General features: G+C 40.8%; 1 protein-coding gene across 22 annotated transcripts in view; it reads left to right on the plus strand.

Moving 5' to 3' along the window:
* The window catches only part of LOC308053996 (uncharacterized protein), a 295,467-nt gene that overhangs the window by 156,264 nt on the left and 115,409 nt on the right, over positions 1 to 23,794 (plus strand). Inside the window, exon 1 of one of the 22 annotated variants that reach the window (XR_013923900.1) lies at positions 2,294 to 23,779. The exons of the other annotated variants lie outside the window; for them this stretch is intronic. The gene's annotated coding sequence lies outside the window, so the exon portion shown is untranslated. Of the gene's footprint in view, positions 1 to 2,293; positions 23,780 to 23,794 lie in introns of those variants that run through there. 22 annotated transcript variants of the gene reach the window in all.

The raw sequence follows: 23,794 nt of genomic DNA on the forward strand, positions 1-23,794 counted from the left end.
TGTTATTCTGAGAAATCACACCATTTGTGACTTGCTGTCATTTATTATGCTGGTGTAACTAATTGCCAGTAGCCTTGCTGGTATTTAGAACAGCTGAGGATCTCACTCCAGGGCAGGAGCCGGGACCCAGCATTCCTCTGCGCTGAGTGACGCATGGTATGGCCAGGTCTCGTCTCACGTGTATCGCCACACACGAGCAGTATCCCCACGTAACCGTGTAGGAATCCTGGAGCCAAACCGGTGCACAGTGAGAGTCAGGCCCAGCCACTCATGCTGGCAAAGTCACTTCTCCTGAGAATGAGCATCTCTTATTGTGCTCCCTCGGCACAGCCTGAGTAAGAGGAGAATTCAGGGAGCACCCGGCGCCTGTCAGAGCTTGCAGCAATTCTCAGCTCAATTCAGCTACACGTTCACATTGCTTAGAAGATTTTGCAAAAGCATTACCATCCCAATCAGATTGTGGTGCTCCATTTTATATATATTAGAGTCTCTAACCAACAAATCTTTATATGAAAAAAAACCTGAAAATAACTCTGTGTAAATTATCATCAATTTTTTTATTATTCATTAAAATAACATTAATCATAAACCTCTTTGGTATTCATGTGGATGTAATATGTAGTTCCAAAGGAATTATGGATTAAAGGGGACTTAAGCTCAGAACACTCAGTTCTCTATGAACATGCTGTGTTCATTATGTTAGATTTAGTGTGAACTATTTTCTTCAGTATTATTAGAAGGGAGTAATGGTTGAGTTTCGCATTTATTTGAAAGTGATTAAAGTAAAATTTTCACCTTGAATAAAACAGCAGCAACATATTAACAATTTTTATCATGCCCACAAAAGAAATCACTTCTCAAAAGATTGGAAATAATCCTCTGAAATCTACCTGCAGCTGATTATATTAACCCGTGTGAAATATACATTTCCACCTCTACGGATTATTTTTTTTAAACTTTACACTGTTGAGGTTGTTAATATCTCTGCTACTCACATGCACCTAGGGGTAATGTTAGGATCACTGCTCATTCACTCTTCTGTTTCTGACTTCTGAAGGCTCAACATTAATATTCTAAGAATCATTACTGATGTAAAAACTAACTGGTTTATTGAACATTGCATGTCTTGCCTCATGTCTGTATAGTACTAATTAAAAACCACAAACTTCTTTACCAGCAGGAAGCTTTGTAAAATGTGGTGTGGATTTTTTAGAGGATTTAATCCTGTTTCTATGTATATAAACCAGAGGGCATTTTATAGTCACTCTTGTAAGTTTGGAGGTATTATTTACAGAAATAATTCTATGATGAGTATACTAGGTTGGGTTCTGCCTAACCTACCGTTTTACACCACAGTACCAGCCAAATTAGTTCTAGGCATGAGAAGTCTGATGGTAAGAAATTAATTTATCCCAGGAATTGTGAAGGTATGGGTCACAGTGGACCTTGTTCCTGCCCCTGAGCCTACCATGCAGCTGATAACATTTACTTTCCAAAACACTCACCTTACCTGAAAGGCAGAAAGTCCTCCAGATCCAGGAGGTCAGCTCATGTTTCAGCACTGAGCTGTTCCTGTTTGAATGGAGATTTACGTTAGGACCTTTATGAGATAGCATATAGGGCCATATTTTATCAAGCAGTGGATTTCTTTTAATTTTGTATTAGCAAAGTGTGTGTAATCCTAATTAAGAAATAAGTTAATCCTAATGTCAACTGGCATAAATCCTTTGAGGAGGAGTGTTTGCATTTACAAAGTACTAGCATGTATTTGCTTGCCCTTGGTCTCTGTGTTGTCCTTGTTCCTGTGCAGCCTAGTCTAAGGTCAGGAGAATCACAGAATCGTAGAATGGCTGGCTTGGGTTGGAAGGGACCTTTAAAGGTCATCTAGTCCAAGTCCTCTGCCGTGAGCAGGGACTTCATTCACTAGATCAGGTTGCTCAAAGCTCCATCCAACCTCCTGACCTTGGAACAGCGGTTGGTCCGCTGCCCTTGCAAACGCTCATCTTGTTTGGTGGAGTGTCATAAGGTGTCTTGTACTTGTATGGACACTGCTTAGACCCCTCACCTGTCCTCGTCATCCACAGTGCAACTCTTTGTAAACCCTTCAGGTAACTTTTGAGGTCGGTTTGTGGGTTTTTTTACTTTTATGAATTTTGAAGTGCCAAAACTTCCAGCTACTATTCCTACTATCAGATATTTAAATTTCCTACCACAGGTGTGGCTACATATTCCACATAATATTCCATATTAGCTTCACACCACTTAAACTAGGTTTTGGGGTTTGGTTAAAAGCTTTGACAACTACATTATTCAGAAATGGGAAGAAATAGTAAAGAGACAGAATTAACTCAGATTAAAGTTCCAAACAATCCTTTCAGTCTCTCTCTGAGCTACGGTTTGGGTTGACAGGATCCCATTTCAGCTTGAGCTCCTCCATGACAAGTGCCTTCCCCACTGCCAGGTGCTCCTGATGGCCGGTCTGTGCTGCTCCCAAAATGCCTGCAGCCCAGTTCCCCACAGAGGGGTCCTTGTAAATATGTGCTGGCTGAGGACCACAGTTGTTGCTGCATAGGTACCATCCTCACTGTGTATCACTGACTTCTGCTAATCCAGTTAGAAACTCAGTGTGGGATTTTTTCCATCCTCTGCCCTCCTTTGCACAGGTGCTCAGAAGAGAATTGTACAATTTCTTAGAGATTTTGGGTTTATTCTTTGATACGTGGTTCTCTTAAGGACAAATCCAGGTTTCAAGTCATGATCTACTCAGTGTGATTAGGTAAACTAACCTGGCAGAGGCAAGGAGCAGTATGAGCCTGTGCTCTGACAGATGGGATTTTTGTGTGGCTTTTGAGGGTGCAGGTGAGAAAAGAGCTGCCCCCAGGAATGGTTTGGGGCAGAGGATAGAGCCAGAGCAGCCTTAGGGCTAAAACTGTTGGGAGAAAAGGGAGGAAAAAAATCCTATTCCCTGCCACTCCATAGTACATTGAAGCGTGGATTCCGTAAATATGCTTTTATGTAGAATAAAGATGTCTGTGTAAGGAAAGCTATAGCACTAAACACCTTCAAATAGTGCCTTCTTTAGTCTGTAGGGAACCTTTATCTGCAGCAGTCACAGCTCTCCTGCTAGAAATCAACCCCTTTATCTCTTTTCATATGAAGCATGGTGCGGGGGGGGGGGGGGGGGGGGGATAGAAGGGTTTCTGCTGTCTCATATGGCACGCATCATAGTGTTTCTGAACCTCTCAGTTATTAATAATAAATTAGTCTTCACAACACAAATATAAGGTGGTTAGTAGTGTAATTTTTGGTTTAAAAAAGTGGAAGAATTGAGAGATGAGGAGAGCTGGTCAGGGTTGTACTGCACCAAAATGGGAAACTGAACGCAGGTTTCCTGAGTGCTATTCCAATGCCCTAGCCAGCTTAAGAACTTCAAATTTCTTTTATTACTAGCTTGCCCTGAAGATTTTTTATTTTTGTCCTATTTCTTTCCCCTTTCTTTTTCTCCTGTCAGTGTAGTACAGAGATCCATGTTAACACAACTTCGTGTACTACCAAAAAAATTGAAAGGCCTCAGGTCACAGTGTATTTGCAACATACAATGCCATTTTGCAAGATTAAAATCATATTGCTATTACAGAAAATAGTAAGAAAAAACCTAATGCCAGTATTGCAGCAGTCCATGTTGTTGAAACATATATGTCTGTCCTTTTCTCGTGACTATTAGCTGTTCTTTTGTTCCCAGTGTTTCCTTCTCTCCTTCAGACCACAAGCTGGCCAAAAGCTACTTGCTGTTTTGTGCATCACAGAAAGAAAATAAATACGGGAATGGTTTTTTCACTGCAGGTTTATGACTGCCTGTAGTGTGGAAGGCTGCCAAAGGGAGCGTTCACACGCTCAGGGACTGGCATTGCTGGTGCTAGTGCTTGTGTAAGCTACCTGGTAAGCTGTGGGCTAACACTAACTTTTTTTTTTTTTTCCCCGGGGGGGGGTAAGAAGATTGACAGCATTAACTTGCAGCTGAATTAGCTCTTTTGATAGTAGCCCGAGATATAGTCTTGAAGCAATCACTAAATCAGAGCAGCTAATGCTGCTTTGCTGCTATGTAGTCTGTTCATAGACCCAGGAGCACTGTTGTCCTGCTGTGAGGGGATCTGCAGGCACTGTGTTCTGTTACAGGTTTTTAATCATGTGTTTCCATCACCTGCTCGTAGGTATCATAGGTGGGGAGGGAAAAGTGCCCAGATACCTTTTGATATTCAGCCAAGATAAATTGCAGTAACGTTCAGGCTGCTCTACGGTGTCCTGAACAGAGCAGCAGCAGAGCCGAAGCAAGGAGATGTAAGCTGGCTGTACCTCTGCTGAAGCATGCCCCAGTTTCTGCCCTGAGGAGCTTTGCTGTTCCTGGAAGGTTTGGGATAGGGTTTCTCTTCAAGTAACAAAAGAGGAGGACATGCCCGATACTTCCTCTACACAGCCCTCTGCTTTGCTCGGAATACTGCCACCTTTTAAGTGCTCCTCACTATTACTAGTAGCAGACGTGTTTAACACCATTTAACACCAAAGCGAGAAACTCTCCTTTCAGCCTCTAACCAGGGCGCTGTATCCGTGCTCTGATTATCAGGATGAGGAAAAAAACCACACCGAGTGAGTAAGAAAGCTGTTAGAGCCAGAGAATCCCAAAACGTTAAGAAAAAAGCTTCCTTGATGAAGGATTTTTACTGGGCATGGTGGGAATTTGCTGTAGGGAAAAGTAAATCTTGTGAGTAACAGGGCTGTGAGTGGGAGGAGGGGAAGAGCAGGGCTCCAGCCCGCGGCTCCCACCCGAGGCTGCTGCTCTGTAGCCCCTTTGCACCTGTTCAGTTCGGTGGCACAAGAGGGTGGCCGGTGCCTCACAGGGAAAGGTCCGTAATGAATAAACATCTTCATTTTAAATCACTGTAGGCTCCTGATTTTGCATTTCATTTCCAAATGCAGTTATCCAATTTTCAGTTTAGGTGTTCTGAGGTGTAGAAAAATAGAGGTAAACTGCAGAAGAGGGGAGAAAAAAACCTCTAAAAATCACTAAAATGATGCACAAAGCAAGAGAAAAAAATGACCTTTGGTTGGGCATCCAACAGTGCAAAGAAATTCTAAAGTAGTTTACTTTGAAGTACATTTCAGTCAGAGGGATTTTCTAGCAGTAAAATCAGGCACTTAGCAGGGATTGCATATAATTTCCACTCTATGCCAGTATAAAGCTTCAAACTGTGATTATTTTTTTTTTCCATTCAGCACCAATAACTAAAGCCCTTAGTCATTAATAATGACTCATTCTTCACCTGCACTATTTGAACTACATTTGTCATCTACTTACTAGCCTTTAAAATAACTTAACCTGACTCTTTCTTTTGCCTTGTCTTCCAGTTTGAGTCATTTTCTCTACAAATGACACACCTTAGAATCTGACATTTACATAGGACGCTCTACCTTACATTAGAAGTGCTTTTAGATAGCATTTGTCTTATTTTTTTTTTCCGTTGCTATTATATATTACTGTATTTTACTACATTGCTAAGTTTAATGCTCCCATAAGAATATCAGGTCAGGAATGGTAGGGGTTTGGGAGGAGGCTGGTACGGTATCTCCAGCACCAGAACTTTCTGCCAGGTATGAGGTGGAATGATTCACCTATGAGGCAGCCAACCTGTCAGAAAGGCTCATTGGACACTAACACATTTTTCCAGAAAATCGGTCATTGGCATCTGTAAAATGACCTAGTTTAGTATCTGGATGAGGCAGCCAAGCAGAAGCTGGTGGCAACCAGTCATCAATTAGGAGTAAAAGCGACTTTCTCAGTACGTGAAATCCAGCAATCTGAACACTCCGCAGCAATGCCTGTTGTGGTTTTCCTTGCTTTGTTAACAACCTGGGTGTAACAGGAGGTAAAAGCTGTTTCAACTCATACCCTTCCTTACATGTAAGATATGGCTGAAGACCAGGTGAAGGGTAACAACGTTAGCCCTTGTGTCTGTTTTCTGCACACATCTGTAGGTACCGTCGTATCAGAAAAGTCCAGTTGTGCAATTCAGTCTGCTGCTGTGCCCTCGAAAATGGCAAGGTCCTCTGGTCTAAACTTTTAAGCCTCTTCCATACAAGAAGAAATATTTCTAGCTAGAAACTTTGTCTGATTAACATAAATTCTGTTGGTATTCATATTAGTTTTAGCCCAAGAAATGCTTTCTGTTTTGCCAGTTACAAAATCCTGCATTCCAGTCGTGTGGCAGCTGCAGTAACCGTAAGCAATGCTAATGAGGGAAACAAGCCTTGCTCCCACCAAAATCACTGTAAGTTTTGTCAGTGACCTTCATGTCAGAAAGAGCTGGCCCTTTTACAGAATTCAAAAATAAACCAAAACTGCAAAAACCATAGTATTTTCTTAAGGGAGTCATCCTTTTGTGTTTTCTTTCAGTGCCTGAAGTGCCTTTTGTAGAAAGGTTACTAACCTGCAACAGATGAAAGTTAAAAGAACACAGTTAGAAGGCAAAGTAAAAGGTAGTTATGAACATATGGTTGGTAGAATTATTTTTAGAAATGAGATATAAAACTGTTGAAAAGATAGGCAACCAGTGCAAACAAATGTACCATAAATTGGAAGAACTTCGTAATCAAATATTTATGGCTCTCTTTGCAGTGTTTGAAAAATTAAATTATTAAAAGCAAATATTGTGGCAAATAGGTTCCCATCAATCTCAATAAAAGTTACATTTCACTATCACTGTCACATTATTACTTTTTTGCTTTCAGTCTTTTAAGATTGAAGGGAACAGTAACAAACTCTAGTAACAAATCAAAGCTCTTCAGTGTAATTTACTTGGTGAGTAATTTCTAATTGATTCAGACTGATGGGGCTGCATAGTTTGATGTATTGCCGAAGCGAGAGATACTTTGGACGAAGTGAATTTATAAGCACCTCTTCTCCAAAGAAAAATGGCTACTATATTTCATTTTGTCACTTTTAGCTATAGCAATGTTCTTGTATACCTATCTGTGTGGACTCCCAAGAAAAGAAAAAAACCCCAAACAACACGTAGGCTGTCAGGAACCCCACTCCTCTCTCACAGCGGGGCGAGGAGCCAGCTCCCGCGCTGGAGCCAGGCACGGGCAGCTGGACACAATGCGTATTTACCCCTCACTGGCAGCCTGGTGTGCGTGTACCGCTCACTCCTTTTCTCTCTCTTTTTTGAAAGTGTAGTTGCTTAGCAACATAATTTAGTCACCTGCAGGTCAGGGTTCAGATCTTGTTAATGTCATTGTGAATTAGAAGGAGGAAATGACTTTGGGGGTTTTACAGCTTCTTTGTGACATTGCTGTTAACCAAGAGGTTTGTATCCTGTTTGGTAGAAAACCTTCAGTGACTGCTTGTTTTTTATGTGATTATTTCCGTACGGATTCTGCAATATTTCCAAAGTGAAGAGGGGAAAGGGGAGTATGACTCAAGATATGTTATTTGATATATACATTGTGGATGATAAAGGTAATAAGCAGTGCTTTGCACCCATTAACATATTGCTTCATTTTAGGGCAAATTAAACTCCTTACTTTGGAAAGAATTGTTCCAGTGCCAGTCCTGCCCGTCCTCTTGTCTTTCCCCACAGCACATGCAGGGAGGCTTTCAGGAGAGCAGCAGCAAGTTTCCCTGCACACATGTCTGCCACTTGATTTCCCACAGCAGAAATCCCTGAAGGCTGATGCCCCAGGGGAGCAATCTAAGTTTAGCAACCACAAAATTAATCTTGAATTTTTGCTCCATACATTTGCAGTCTCCTGGATACTTGCCTGATACTCTCTGCTTCAGCCTGATGTAGTAATAGCTTTAGTCCTCCCCTGGCACCCTGCTCTGGTCAGATGGAGAGATTTCCCAAGACCGCGTGCTTAGTTTACCACGGAGGTTCCAAGGCATCCTCGCTGATGCAGTCCCAAATGTGGAGAGACTTGCGTGGCCACTCAGGCTTGGAGAAGTGTGTGCTTTCTAACCTGCTTGGGCGCCTCTGGGGATGCTGCACACCCATCAGATCCGTTCAGCTCATCATGCATGCCAGGAGGATGGGGCTGTAGTGCAAGGCTGCAGATCCACAAAGGCTCAGAAAAGCAAATGGGTTTTTTGCATGTTCTAGATGTGAAGGAAAGGCTTTGCCATTTTGATAGAAATATTTGTGTAGAGCTGTCAGAAGGGTTTTTCCACTTCATCAGCATAACCAGTTGAAAGGAAAGCATGTCTATATCCATGTGTACATATACGTATATCTAGTGTGTGTGTTCTTATTATGGATGAAGTTCCAAATTTGATCTGGACTTGAACAATTTGGTCCAAAATTAAAATTTTATTTCATTTTCAGGATGATAAGCACTTTCTGTTGCCATTTTAAAATAAGGTATTCAAATCACAAGTAGTAGCCTTACTGAAAAATAAAAACCCATAACATTTTCCTTGGAAAATAACAGATTTAAATATTTTGCATGTGCTGGAAACATTTCTTAATCATTTAGAGTCAAAACAGTTTCTTCAAATTCAATCTGAATTCATGGGTGGTTACTATCCTCCTAAAATAGCATTTCTTGTCAAGCTTATTATTCACCAATTTTTTTTAACCAAAGTTTGTATTGGATTTCCTGATCAAATTTGTATGCATTGCTGCTGTCTCTGTGGTTTGAAATCCTGTGATAAAGGCTCTGTCCTGCTGAGGTTTTCACATACGCATTGTTTCACATGGGCTTTGTGGCTCAATTGTAAACTGTGCGAGAAGCTGCAGTTGTGTTCACTATTCACAAATACTAGCAATCCCAGGATCATTTGCATGGGTGATTTGTGGTCTGGAGTTCATTAATCTTTTGCTGTGACTGTTCATTATTTGTGCTATGTGACTGGTCAGCTAAGACATATGGGGCCAGATTGCCAGCTGCTGAAAATCAGCGTGGCTCCGCTGATGGATGGAGGCAGGCTGGTTTCCGTCTGTGACGGATTGGATCCTGGAACAGAGTGGCTTCCTGCTTGTTTGCTGGGCTTTGAGGCAGGGTATGCTAGTTTTTGTAATATATGAGCTTCTACACAGGTGAAATCCACCTGTGAAACAAGCTGCCTTCTGATACCTTGCTTATGTAAACATTTGGGATCTTGTAAAAAAAACCAGCGTGAGCAGGTGTTTTTAAACAGAAGTTAAAAAGACAACCAATAAATAGCTGAACTGGAAAACATGGACAATTTTTATTTTTGTTCAGGTGACTCCCCCAGTGCAAACCCAATCATTTCTCAGGTGGCTGTTTTACTGTTTCAGCTGATTTGCAGACCATATTCTTGAGTCCATTTCCTGCAACAGCTTCAGTAGCGACAACAATATTATGCAGCAATTGTGCTAACGTGTAAAACCTGAGTAATGCTATAAACCATTATTTACAGGGATTGATACAGCAAGCATCACTGATGCAGGGTAAAGCTTTATAAAAACTGATAGTGGCAAAGGCTACACTGCCAACTTGTAGTGAGCTCTGTAAAGGGGAGTCCAAATTACTGGCAGAAGGGAACTTTACCAACTTTTCTGTGTTTTCATTCAGAATTGGGTGGCCATGAGCAGCTACGTAAAGCAAAAATGTCTTGTGGGTCCGCCTTCATATGAATTAACTCCAGGAAGATTTCAGGTTCATTGCCTGACTCAGGCCCTGAAAAAGCTGTTGGTGTGTGAGACATCAATCACTCATGCAACAGGGCATCTACCATCAGGGGTGTTAATTGAGACTAATGTTGTGGGTAGCTGGTGAGATAGCAGAACAGCGATTAAAACTGAGGAGAGGAAATATTTCCTCCCTCCTTCCTTCTGGGCAGCATTGGCACTACAATTTTAGGGTGATACCTGGACTTTTCAACCTCTACCTGTATTATGCCAGTCTCCGGCAGCACCTTTAACATATGACAGACACCAATGGACATAAGACCATCCTTAACCCATGATAGGGGTTTAAAAGGCTGTGGAGATGGAAGTTTTGTATCGTTATTGATTATTCCCCATCCCTCTTTACTTCTTCCCGTAACATTTGACAGGGAGACTATAGCCAGTAACAATACTTGGCAGTTACAGGAGGTGAAACTTTGAAAACTTTTGGAAACTTTTAGTCCATGGATATGAAAATGCTTTTTAGACATTGACTGTCACAACTGGTTTGTTAGTTAAGGATAAGGCTGGGGGAAAGGGAAGTTACACACTTTGCCCCATGGTATGTGGAAAATCAGTAGCAAAGCTCAAACTAGAAGTCAGAAGTCTTTCCTCCATCCCTCTGCTCCTTCTCCAGACAGTACGTACTGCTCTTTGATCTCATTTGAGGAACAGTCAGGTGCCTAGTAGGGATTAGTTAAACTTCCGTACCCTGATAACTCCTAATAAAAGCAAAGTCAATTGACACACACAACAGTAGAGTGAGGAGTACATCAGAAAGGAAAAGTCTCACTGAACAGCTAGACATTTTGGTTTTGATCATGAAATTCCACATTTCCTAGCCACTAGAGATCTGGGGGTTCAAACAAAAGGAATGGAGTACAGATTTTAGAAAGGCTTCATATGTTGTTTTATCTATCACGTATTGTCTCAAAGACATCTAAACCTACTAGCAACCCCGCTACATGAGACTGCGGTGCTTAATGTTGGTGGCTAGGGACAGGTTCGTATGAGAGCACAAGTCCCTGGGTTTTGTTTTCTACGTGTGCCTAGTGCACCAGGGCACCCAGAGTTAATGAAACATAAAAATGAAATGGTTAAACACAAACTTCTCTGTAGGCAAAGTTTCTTTTCTTTTCCTTTGTATTTTTGGAGACATCGTACCTGTTTTGTTTTGTTTTGTGTTTTCCTTATAAAGAGAACCAACAGGGCTTGAAAGGAAGTGGATCTGTGGAGCTGTCAGCAGAATCTATAAAAGAGACTCTCTGGGAATCCCATCCACCTCCCCACTTGCAGGCAAAAACATGGAAAATAACACATCAAACCTACATTTCTTAAATATTTTATATATAACGTCCAACGTTCCAGCTTTCACAAGAATGTCAGATAGCTGTATTTCTTTAGTGTTTTATATATGATACTTTAAAAACATCTGAAGTAAGTTTATACCTTGTATCGGCTACCTATAGCAAACTATCTTAGAATCAGCGCTATATGTAGTTCTGTTGCATACCATTTCTTAAAGGTGCAGGCAATGTAAAGCTGGAGCTTCTCTCTCCTGAAGTACCTGTTCTTCAGCTTATAGAAGCCAGCACTGTTCTTGAGCCTGTGTTTAGGACTGCGATATGTTCCAGTGGCAAAACTACAGTCAGGTCTCAGATGAGTCTGTGATTTACAAGAACTGATTGACCAAACAAATATCCTAAGCCTTCAGGAGGCACAGTAGATTGAAAGTTAATTTGATGTAAGGTTAATGACTTGGTGAAACTCTAAATGTCACTGAGGAAATTATGCCTCTACTGTAATCACAAATCCATAGTGATTGCACATGTGAATGGGTAAAGTTAAATACAAGTTGGAAAATTTGGAATTCCTTATTCAAGAACTGATATAGAAGAGGAAAACATAACTCTACATTTTAGCTAATTTGACAGCATAAATCCAGATTAAATCTTTCTATATTTCTTAATTAACTGCAAGATTGCTTTACACAAACACAGTTTCGTGTACATATTTGTGTGTGATTGGTACAGAGATCAACCATGTCAACTTTAAGTAAGCACAGGCATACTAACTCAAACAACAAGATGTTTGCACAGCCAGGCAGCGTAACTCTTGCAAGCAAAGTCACTTCTTCATCTTGACTTAGAAAATCTTGTTTTCTTAGTGTCTTTCCACAGTAGAAACCCTGCAGACTTGCACTAAACAGTTCTGTATGCATGCAATCAAGTGTATTGTGAAGTACCTTGGTTTTACTTACTGGTATAAAGACACCTGCAAGGTAAGGCTTTTGAGATCTGGCTGCCTGACTCAAAAAACAAACTATTGCAATTGTTACCCAGTAGACCAGAAGATCTGCTCTAGAGCAAACCTTGACCTTCTTATTTCCATTATTTGAATTAATGTAATGTTTCTGAGAGATGCTGGAGAAACAGCAGTGTAGCTCAAAGTCCATTATGCATCCTATAGCCAGTATAATTGAATCAAAGCTGTAACTTGCTTTTCTCGTTATAAAATCTTGGTGTATATTGATCAACGTATTCACAAATGTGACTCCAAAATACTCATTTCCTGAAGAAGGTACAACACGTAAGGTCTGATTTCCAAGATTCCCTCGCATGTGTAGGACAGGAGGGGCTGGGGGTGGGAGAGCTGCCTGCAGTTTGCCTTCCCTCTGCCTGCATTTCAGACCTGTGTGGGGGGACCTGCGTAGCCTCTGGGTGACTCAAAGAAACCTCACAGGCCACAGGAGACAAGGTAAACATCACGGAGCAGCAGCAGTGGAGCTAATTAATCATAGAATGGGTTGGGTTGGAAGGGACCTTAAAGATCATCTAGTCCAACCCTTTCGGGTGGTGATTTTCCTTGTACTTGTGCCTAGACCATGCTACTTGGAGCAAGCAGGAGCTGGTAGCAGCTTTCACTCTCTGAAGGCTTTGATATGATCCAGACTCCTGAACTAAGAACTGAATGATGCAGAAAATATTTAAAAAGGTGCAAAGAATTTCCTGCCAAACAACTTTAATCATTTCATACTCTCTTCTCTCACTAAAACTGTGTTTATAGAGTCTCTGACACTGTGGGTTGTGAGCCCAGCTGGGTATTTCTGTGGACAGACATCACAGCTCCACACAGCAAAGACAGAATGTGACTCACCTTGAAATAGAATCTTAAAAACAGGATTTTTGCAAAATTGTTTTGTCCTGTCCATGTTGTGGCAGGCTACAACAGAAGATGATCACTTCTGTCTGGAGCTGGTCTGCTGTGGAAGAATTGAGGAGATGAGTGTGTGCAGTATTTTATGTTGGCTTTGGATAGATTTTTCTACCTGGACTTCTTTGTGTCTGACTTCCAAGTCTGCCCATACATCCCTTCGGAGAGTGGCTTGCAGGAGTAGAGCAGCTAGGGAGGAGGTTAAGGATCACTGTCTGCTGAAGGTCTTTTAGCTTTCTTCCTAAAACCCCCAGGGAGGCAAGGGGGAAGGTGATGTGGGATCAAAAGCAATAATGGAGGAGCATTTGCAGAGGTGATTTTTTTTAAGATGAATTGTTTGGTTAGAGATATTTCTTTCTTTTTTCTCTAATACCCAGCTGCTGAACTGAAATCTAAATGTACCTGGTTAGTGCAGAGCATTGCAAATCTACACTCCAAACGTCCCAGCCATTTCTTGCCTAGTCTTTTCTTACTCTACCCAGAGCAGGAATACTTCCCATAAACAAGTAAATCCTTGCCAGCCCCTCACACACAGGCACTTTCAAAGCTCTTTATAGATTTAAGAGTACAGCATCCAAGAGCTTTAAGACACTATTGCTTCAGAAAGAAGGGAAAGCTGCCATCTGTCTCTTCCTTGCTTCTCATTCCAAATGGCAGGAGAATACTTTTTTCTGGCCTAGCTCTTCCTATCTTTTACCCCCTAAAGCATTAGGTAGAATTAAATGTCAGTGTGTTATTCACACGGGGAAAGTAAGGTAATTTATTTACATGCCTGTATAGTGGAACATGTTAGAGAAGGTAGATAACTGAAGGAGGATGGGTCATGTGTCTGAGAAGAATAGACTGCTTATTTAAGAATTAAAAGGAAGTTAAAAACAAAAATTTGTATTCCTCTTTACATGCAGCTTTGAGTAAGTAGAGTATTTTATGCCATCCAGCTGACAAAATTACTTTTAAGCAAAGTGTGTAAGATCCTGAAATGCAGGAAAGCAGAGCTGTGGTGACTTTTCCTCTAATCAAACAACGTGGCAGGAAGAAAAGCACAGATGTAGTTCTGGGGCTTTGAGATCAACAGAGCTGCAACAACAGAGGCTGCAGCTTCACCTGTAGCTGAGAGCAAGACAAACAGTGTGCTGTATTCAGTGTATCTTCAGCTAAAAAAAAATAAATTGCTATTGCTGCAGTCTAAAAGTAACACAGCCAATGCAGGTACTGTTTTTTGGGGTGTTCCTAGAGAATAGGGGATCATATTAAAGAGGGGGTTTTGTTGGTTTTTTTGTGGATGTTGGTTGTTTGGCGGTGTGTGTGTGTGTGTTTGTTTTTTGTTTTGTTTTGTTTTTTAATAAGAGACTCCTGTAGTTGCACAGTGAAGTCTTTACTTACTGTGAAAATCAAGTTCCTACACAGAACAGCTTGGATTTCCCACTGGACCAAGAGAGAGTGAGTTTAAGAGGGAAAACAGCTGAGTTTGGCTCATAGTCTCAGTCATGGGGTCTTTTTCTGTTTTTTAAAAATGTGCCAATGGCTTTTCTGGTTGTAAGATCAGCCTTTGGGGCAATTCTTCCCTGTGGTGTCAGAAAGAACCACACCCAACCCTTTAGAAATATCCCTCCCCAGGCTTTACTCTTTAAACTTTGAAATCTGCCCTTTATAAATAAAATCTTTTAAACCTGAAGGTGGACTTGGGGCAGATAAAGGAGCAAAAAAAGACTCTCCTGAAATCTGCACTCCTTTGAAGTAGCAGTAGAGGTAATTGGATGAAAATTATCTTCCAATTCAGAATCTTTACTTGATGAGTTTGAATTTAATATAAACAAGCAGCATACCCGGGTTTGCTGAAAGCTGCCAGTATTCTCTTGGTGCATGGAAAGGACAGGAATTTTTCTTTTCATACATCATTTACAAGTAACTGCAATGACTCCACAAAGTCAGTACAACTCCCTAACACAAAACAGAAAAATGTGCAAAGGAAAGGATATTTTCTTGCTGCTTTTTAAACAGAAGTTCTCTGTAGGCATAGTTCAGCTGCATTGGGGTGGCATCAAAGGGCCAACATGAATGACTCTCTTTCACCTCCTGGAATCTGGATGTCTCGCTTTTGTGTCAATTATCAGTACTCTTTTAATTACTGAACAGCGCATCATATGAAGACAGAGAGGTAATTTGGTATTTGCTTACGAAAAGCCCATTTCTAAAGCAGTGGTACCGGAATCTTCAGCAGCTTTCACAGGGACCATTTGCCAGAACTTCAAAGAAAATTATTCTTGAACAAACAGACATTCAGAACAGACCTGTGTTTTCTATAACCTGGGGAGAGTAAATTTTTACTGAGAGGTGAAAATTAGTGAAGCAAAGCTTCAGACTTTTTGTGCGCAGTCCAAGCACCATAGCTTTCTCCTTATGCCCCCTTCTCACATGCAAAAGCCACATTTTCCCATTTTCCTCTAGCAGCCAGCCTCAAAGCACTGTCATTCCTGCAGCTCAGACATGATTTTCGGATCAGGCTGAAAGCCAATCTTCCCACCCATCCTCACTATTTATTTGCTGAAGTGATGACAGGTCCAGCCAGTAAAAACTCAGTTATTCCTTCCATGTGAGACAACATTCATAAGCACAATTTCCTGCTGTGTGGGAGGGCTCCTGTTCATGTCCCAAATGTCTCTATTATCCCTTCTGCCTACACCGTTCCAGGTAGACAAGAAGGCAGATGAGATAACCTTATATCTTTTCCAAAAGCGCCCCAAGCTTGGTGCTTCGTGATTGAGAGATAGCGGTGAGCAGAGCTCTGTCCCTACAGCTGAGGCGATGGGCCAACTGTGCAGCGTTTTGAGAGGGACCAGTCACAGAGAGAGAGCAACGGAGAGATAGGAGGTATCAAGTCAGAGAGAGAACAAAAGGAGAATAAGGCAGGCAAAATTCTACATGCAACAGAGTGGAGAAGGGTTTAGAAAAAATCCTTTGTGCTTGTTAAGATTTTTGTAAATCCCAGCCTTCTTGAACATGGGCTCGTCCTTCAGAGAGCAAAACAGCTGGCAGAGGAAGAAGTGGTTAGAAAATTACCTTCTTACATTAATTCCCTGGATGGAAAGAAATTTACTTGTAAAGGTATATTTTTTATCTTCTTATAGGTCTTATCAAGCACAGCTCTATCTACAAGATTTTGGAAACAGCAAGGGTTGTTTTTTTACTTTGTATCTCTGAGGTTCATTGTCAGCTGTCCACAAAGAGCTTAGAAGCATTTATCCATCTCCCCACCAGCATGACAGACCTTGTTGCTATTCTGTTGTCCTCCAGATACCCCTGTCTTAGAAAAACTGGATCTCTCTTAAAGTGCTGCATTCCTTTTCTTTATGCAGCTGAGTGAGATGGAGTGGTATCACAGCATGTGACACAGTTCATAAACTGGGTGAGTCCTCCCTTTCCTACCTCTGCCCCTAGATACCTCTCTTATTTCACTACTTCATTGTCACATAAATATTAATCAAGAATGTGTAATGTTCACATGTGAGCTTATTATGCAACTGATTATTAACAATCGTTATAAAAATCAGTCTGGCTCTGGCAGTCAAGTGGTGCTAAGCTGTCTGTGATGGGCTGAATTCAAGGCCACACAATTTCTGTTCTGAATATCTGAAAAACTTAAGGCTGCCTGTCTTAAAAGCTTAACTTTGCACACCGCCAATCTTGGAACAGGCTGCTCAGGCAGCCTTGTCCCTGTAGTTTTCCAGATTTTCTGATTTCATCTTAGTTAAAGCTTTATTTCCACAGCCCATCACTTTTAGCCATCAGTATGTAGTATATCTAAGCTTCCTGCATATCAAAAAGCATACACACAGAGATAAATTGCCAAGGAAAGATACGTTCAAGGGGCAGACTTTAAAAGGCATTTAGATGGTAGAGGGGCACACTGAGAAAAGAAATGATCGGAGGAATTACAAACTGACACATGTTTTGGAATTCTCAGTCTTTAAAATCTGCCCCAAGCTCCTTAATTATGGAACAGGTCCTCAAGGAAAACCGTAACCTATTTCCCTTTGTTCAACTCTTTCTGGTCGGAAGGATTTATTAAGCCAGTGTCAATATTCTTCCCATCAATTTTGGAATGTCTGATTCTTTGTTGAAACAAGCTATTAGCAGCAATAAAAAGACACAGGACTAGAATAATTTGTCTGGAGTTCTCTTGTGTGAAATATTCGCAATAGTGTGAAGAAGCCCGTAAGTAATATTATATTCACGGCTTACTTTGGCTCACAGGTGGCAGCAAAATCAATTAACTACTTCTATCCATAGGAATTTATTGACTTCCACCCATTTTAGAAAGAAATGTGACTTTCAGTTGGTAAAGTTACAAAATGCTTGTCTCATGCTGTGCAGTTTTGTGATGTGCTGCAAGACATACGTTCTGTGCTAACCATCCTGGCTCTGGGGCAATGTGCTTCATCTGGTTATTCTTTCCCAGAAAGCAGAAGCTCCACCAGTACTGAAAGCCTTCCTCACTTGAGTGAGCTGCTAATCTGTGTTTTCATTTGAAGTTTCTCAAACTACTGGTTGGCACTGCTACTTACCTCTGATTACTTTTTCACAAAACTCGAGTCAGCAAAATTTGCAATGCCTGGTATGAATCTCATAATAGCATGAGCAGTGGGAAAGTGTGTTTTTGCAGATAAAGCACCCCACACTACTCATTTAACTTAGTACGATCCCCACACTATGTACCTGGCACCATACCAGAGAAGAATATAGGAGAAAGAAGCCAAGCTATTATAGCAGGTAGATCAGTACACATAAATTCAGGCAATCATTTAATGGGAAGTCAGCTAAACAAGCTGTCCCTCACCTTTTGTTCCTTTATAGATGTTTATGTTACTAATTAATCTGTGGGTTTAGGTCTACAAGGTATTGAGGCTCTTCCACCTGCTGATGTCAAAATATCTGACTGTTTGCTGATACTTTAAATAAAAGCAGGTAGGAGAGCAGGCTGTAGTAATTGACTGGTAGCCTGCAAGAGTTGTTTCAGGGTAAATGCTGGAGAGGATGGACTGGCCTAGAATATTACAAAGAAATGTTGATTTTTCCAGAGGTTGCCTACTGGAATGTTTCCCTGAGAAGTCTTAGCATTTGGTAGTGTTCCTCACTCTAGGTGTAGTATGTACTAAGCCTACATCTGGGTTTTCATAAGGGAGCAGATTGTGTGTGTCTCTCTTGTATAGTCTAATTAAAATAACTTGCATACATATGTCAGTGTTCCCACTGAGTCTTATGGTATTTAGTTAACTGGTTTTCATTTTGTTGAATGTAGACTGGGACAGGTTTGTGTTTCTAAGCTTTTGTGGCTGACAAAGTTTTAATTGAATACATAATGAGTGTTGTATTTAGGTAATTATTTAAACCTTATGGCAGTGACAAACTGAAATCTAGCATGCTCTGGTATTTTGCTTTACATTTAAATAGCCCTGTTTGAGCGTTTTGAAGACCTGAAGCTGTATTTTGGGCTACATGTTTTGATTCTGGGCTACAGTTGCATGGGAGACCTCTGAGGAACAGTCCAGGTTTACAGAGCAAGTCTGGCAATGCTATACATTGCTCTTGCCCTTTTCTGCTCCTTCAGACTTTGACCCTGAAACAAAGCCGTCTTTACAGTGCAGTTCATCACAACTATCCAAGATGAGTTGTAAAACCTAGGTGCTGAACGCTCGCTATGAAGTTTTTCAAGGGTAAGACCATTAACCTGGATCTGCTGGCCAAATTCCAGGTTTTGTATTTAACTTCTTATCTGCGTTCCTCTGGTAGTTTCAGTTATCATGATCTTCACCCTCTCTCATCTCTCTAGCTGCCATGTGACATTTCCTCACTTCAGCAGAAGTTGCAGATTACCCAGCTCTAGTTTTAATTCAATAATCAAGCATGCATTTTGGAAAAACACATTGTTGCTAAAGAACGTTCATGTTTACTTAATCAAATACTAGGTTAAAATCTAGATCAACATATAGGAATGAAATAATATATTTGCATTTCTGAAAGGATAACAAAGCTTTTTGCTAACTACCAAATCCAATCGGGAACTGCCATATCAAACTATCTGAAATGAATGGGCTGTTAACAAAGCAAGTTATTAAAGCACCGTGTAATAAAAAGGATTACACGTCCCTGTATGAGAAAGGTTTCAGCAATGGGTTAGTATGGCCTGTATCTACTGTTTAAAAGTAGATAAAAAATCATAGCAAAAATAGGGGTGATATGATAAAAAGGCAACTACTCAATGACTTAATGTGTGAAAGGAAGTAACAAGAGTGGAGAAATCAATACCGTAATATAGATAGGTTAGCATGGGTTCAAGCAATAAGTGATGTAGCTTTTCCTGAATAGATCACCTGGTTCAAATCCAGATTACAAAGCAAATTCTGCCTTGGCATAAATCACTTATTTAACCCCATCGACTCTGGTTAGTAAAACTAGGTCCTGTCTCAGTGATGACTTACATTCATTACTGCACACAAGAAGAAAAATTGAGAAAGAATACATTACATATTCAAAGTTTACTTATTTTTATGGTCACGAACTGATTTAAAAACTTCCTGATTAATTTTCATAGTTCCTTATCCAAAGAACTTTCTCGGGGTTGAAGGGTACTGTTTTTTCAGTTGTTCGCTTTTACAGCTTAATACCTGCTTCATGGCTCAAGAACAGTGACTATGAACGTGGTGGATTACTGTATAGACTGAAGGCTTGTCTGGACTTTTTTTAAAGCTATTGCGACTTCAAGCTTTTTTAAGGGAAAGACCGTCTGAATCAGAAAACTCTACAGCAATTTTGCTGAAGTTTCTTCTGGGTCTCATCACTCAGATTTTGGATTGTGCCCAGAAACAGAAGTTTGAATTTTCCTTAAAGATGACCAAAAGCAGTATAATAAATGTTGGTTTTACTACTGAGTTCTTGATTCATGCTAAAACTGAGTGATCAGAAGGAATATTACGATTTATGATCTGTTCTGAATAGGGGTGTATTAAACACAGGATTGAAATTCAAGATCTAAGAGAGAAGACCAAAGAACAGGAAGGAATGAAGAGGAGTGAAATGTGTCATATTCGTGATTGTAGCCAAGTTCTACAAGCCCAGTAAAAATAGCTTAGACTGCGCTGTAGTATTAGTCCCTGGGCCAGCTATTTAGCACATTGAAACTGAGGCATCTTCTCATCCTTTATAAAGAGAAACTCTCCGCCACAAGATTAAGACCTGTGAAGAAAAGGTTTGAATTTCTGATGTTTGCTAGAGAGTTAGAAAAGCCAGGCTGAATTTAGTTTAGCCTCAAAAGTACTTTAAAACCTGATCCTAGTTACTGATTTCTTTCCCAAATAATGCATTCTTTTAGCATGTAAAAAAGAGATGCAGCAAAGCTGCCACACGAGCATAATGCAGGAAATAGACCTTAATCAATATTACAATCAGCCACCTGTGGGTGACTGAGAGTTGCTACTTAGGGATTCTCCCAGGTAAATAAAAATCTATTTCTTCTCTTTCTTTGAAGGAAGAGCTGTCGGGAAGTTTACTTTTTGGGGAATTTCTTTACTTATATGAGCAATAGTGTTCTTCCAAAAAAATGAAGTGTTCAATGAATTCAGTCCTAGCTTTCAAAAACCAAAAATCCTGCTTAATTTTGACTGCTAAAGGGAATGCTAGATGTTTATGTATCAAATCCAAGCTGGTATGAAATGAGTACAACCCCATCAATTGCCATGGGGCTGAGCTGAGTGATACGCACCGTGTGATAGTCACACCCACACTTTTGCAGCGAAGATAGGGTTTGGATATTTTTATTCTTTTGTTGTTCAGAAATTCTTATCTGAAGAAAACAAGAAGCTGTAGCTTCTTGGAGTTGACACTGCTATGACCTCATTGATTGAATGAAGGTTGCTATGGTAGAACTGAAGAATCTGTTTGGTGATGTAGACAGTATCACCACTGAAAGCCCATGATCTGCCAGATACCACACAGTGATAACTGGGAGCCTGCGTTTTCCCTCCCGCCTCCCACCTTCACATAGTGCCATATGGTAACTGTTGCAATCACTGACCTTTAGTGCCTATGAGTGTGTCTTCAAGCTACCTCTTTTATTTATTAAATCATTCTTGTTTTCAGCTGCAGGACTTAGTTGCACATCAGAGTTAATAGGATCACTTACTACTGTGGATGTCTTCCTAGAAGAGCTGACTGTCTTGTCCTTTGAAATCTGCTAAAAAATAATTACAGGCAGGCTGCAGTTTTCTCCCCAAAGGAAGCAAGTCCTCCCCCAAGGTACCTGCTGTGCCAGGCTGGTGGGGTCAGAGCTGCCTGCAGGCAGCAGAGGCTGCTGCCCGTGGCTGGGATGCTGCTGGACACGGTTGGGTGGCTGGGCCCATACAGAAGTGTCTCGGCACACGGAGACTGGTCTTTTTTTGCTTCCAGAACTGTTGTGAGGCTTTTTGCAGACAGTGGTGAGTGCAGCTCAGAGCTGTAACTGCAGGATGCTGGTGGCTGAGGAAGAGGTGAGGGCTGTGGGCAGGATTACTCACGCGCTGCCTGTCCACCAGGGACGGGGGCAATATTAATATCACACTAACGGCAAAGCTGTGAGCACTCCATGAGGCGTGAGGTGATTCAGCTAAACATAAAAAAACAGGTTTATGTAGAATGTGTCAGCCTTGAGAAGTGGGGGGAAACGTGTCACAGCAGTTTAAAGCCACGTGTCCTGTGGCACTCTACCAGGGAAGTCAAAAGCAGCACGCGAGGTGGGCGGCTGGGGGGCTGACGCGGGGGAGGTCTGTTTGTACGGTGCTGTCCCAGAGCAGGAGAAGAGCTTGAGCTGTACTTAGTCTCCTTCTGGATATTGGATGAAAGAAGAGCCAGTGTGTGCTGAGCAAGGAGGGTTGTTTAGAAAGGGAGTGGAAGAGAGGGAGAAATTTGTTTACCTCAATACTGAGGGGAAGGCAAATGTCTGTAAAGAGGAGGAATAAAAGTCTGTTTGCTCTAATACAGCTAACAGACACTAGACATTTTCCAGCTACCTTTTACCCCCAAGTATCTGAGTTTTTCCTTTATCAGTTCATTTAAATGTCAGTAAAACATAAAAGCAAAGCTTTAATTTCTTCTGGCCGCATGGTATCAAGAGCTTTCCTTGCAGCTTTCTCAGTCTTCTCTGAAACTGGTAGAGATGCCATCCTTTATATCCTGGATTTGAGCTATTAAGATCAACCTGAACTGACATGAGAGAGTGTATCAGCAATGAAAAAGTCCTGAATCCCTGGGTTTAAGGTTGTCAAATCTCTGAAACTCCTTCAGGGATCTAAATAGCATAGTATCACTCATACATACTCTATGTATATTAGAGTGTTCCTCCTAAATTTCATGCTGGGTTTCTACTTTTTTCCAGTCGCATACCTATACTATATATAATGCTCTTTTATTCTTTTGCATTAAATACACAGAACAGGTAGAGCAGTATGAACAAAAGTAATTGTCATTTTACTGCATCATATACAAAAACCAGCTGATACCTTCTAAGATGTAGAACAAAGAGAAAGGAAAAGGAGAAAGAGCGTTTTTGAAACTCCTATTTCTCCAATGATCTGTCAACATATTTTTTTTCTTAAGGGAAACTTGATATCAGAGCCTGTCATGTCCACTACATTTTTACCAGTGAAAAGGGCTTTACTGATCCTTTGATTTGAAATTAAGTAGATATATAAGGTTTTAGTTATAAAATAACAAGGTTTTTCGCTGGTAAAGAAATCTTGTTTTCTCTGTTCCTGCTCTCTGACAGTTGGTTGGCAGAGAAAGGAGGAATAATAAGTTTTAATTATATCTCCCCAAACAAGCAGATTTGAAAGCAATGCAGGGATTACATGAGAATAAAATCCCTTCAAGCATTAACTGTCGCTGGTAAAAGGATGTTAGATATAATCCTATAAGGTTAGATGTCCAGACATTCTGGTTTAACCAGGACAGTCTAATTTTTAATTTAACGTTCTGTCATCCTGATTATTTTCTTCGGGAGGCTCATATGTCATGTTTGCCTTTGTGCCATACTCAAGAGTGGCACAATCATGAAAATAACACTTTAAATCATCATGCAGCTTTTCTCCTCCAATTTCATCAACCAGCATCACATGTCAAAATGCATTGAACATCACAAGCCAGGAGAATAGGAATTGTATTATCTTCTGCATTAAAAAGGAATAGATAAGCAAGAGAACAAAGGAAAAGTAATAAAGAGGAGTGGGGAAAATAACTCCAGATCTATACATGCCTTTTTTTCTTTATGAGGAAAGATGCCCGTGACAATACACAATACACTTGTCACTTGCTTGTTACATAGAGCTTGAACTAAACTACTTCCAAAAAGCTTCAGGTGCCGTACCCTTCAGACACTTCTTAGCTGGCAAGAAACTAGTAAGCAAATGCCAAGTGGAATAGTTAAGAAGATGGAAAGAATTTTTTTTTTAAATTCCACCCATGAGCTTTCAAACTCCCTCAGACAACAGATGGGTGATCCAAATTGGGTCTAATAAAGCAAGGATAGGTATTTTTTCTGAGGCTAGAAGAAGTTTGGTCAGACTTAACAGAATGTTTATTGTGTTCTTGCATTTTTTAGTTTTAGGCTGAAAGCAGAAAACTCTGCTGAAATACAGCATAGTTTCCAGCTGAAACCAGAACAGCATTGTGAATCACATGAGAGAAGCGGATCCTTTGTGATTTCTAGGCAGAACAGGTTCAGAAAAGCATCTGAACTCCTTCAGGATTTCATGATCATCCAAGCCTGAGGCTTTGCTTTTCTCATTCCTCCACCCTCTCTCTGAGACTCATTGTGAGGGTCGCTGAGTGCTCCCTTTGTCCAGCTTCACTGTCAGGTAAGAACATTCATT

This window comes from Falco punctatus (assembly GCF_963210335.1).
Source record: "Falco punctatus genome assembly, chromosome: 15".
Classification (NCBI taxonomy): Eukaryota; Metazoa; Chordata; class Aves; order Falconiformes; family Falconidae; genus Falco; species Falco punctatus.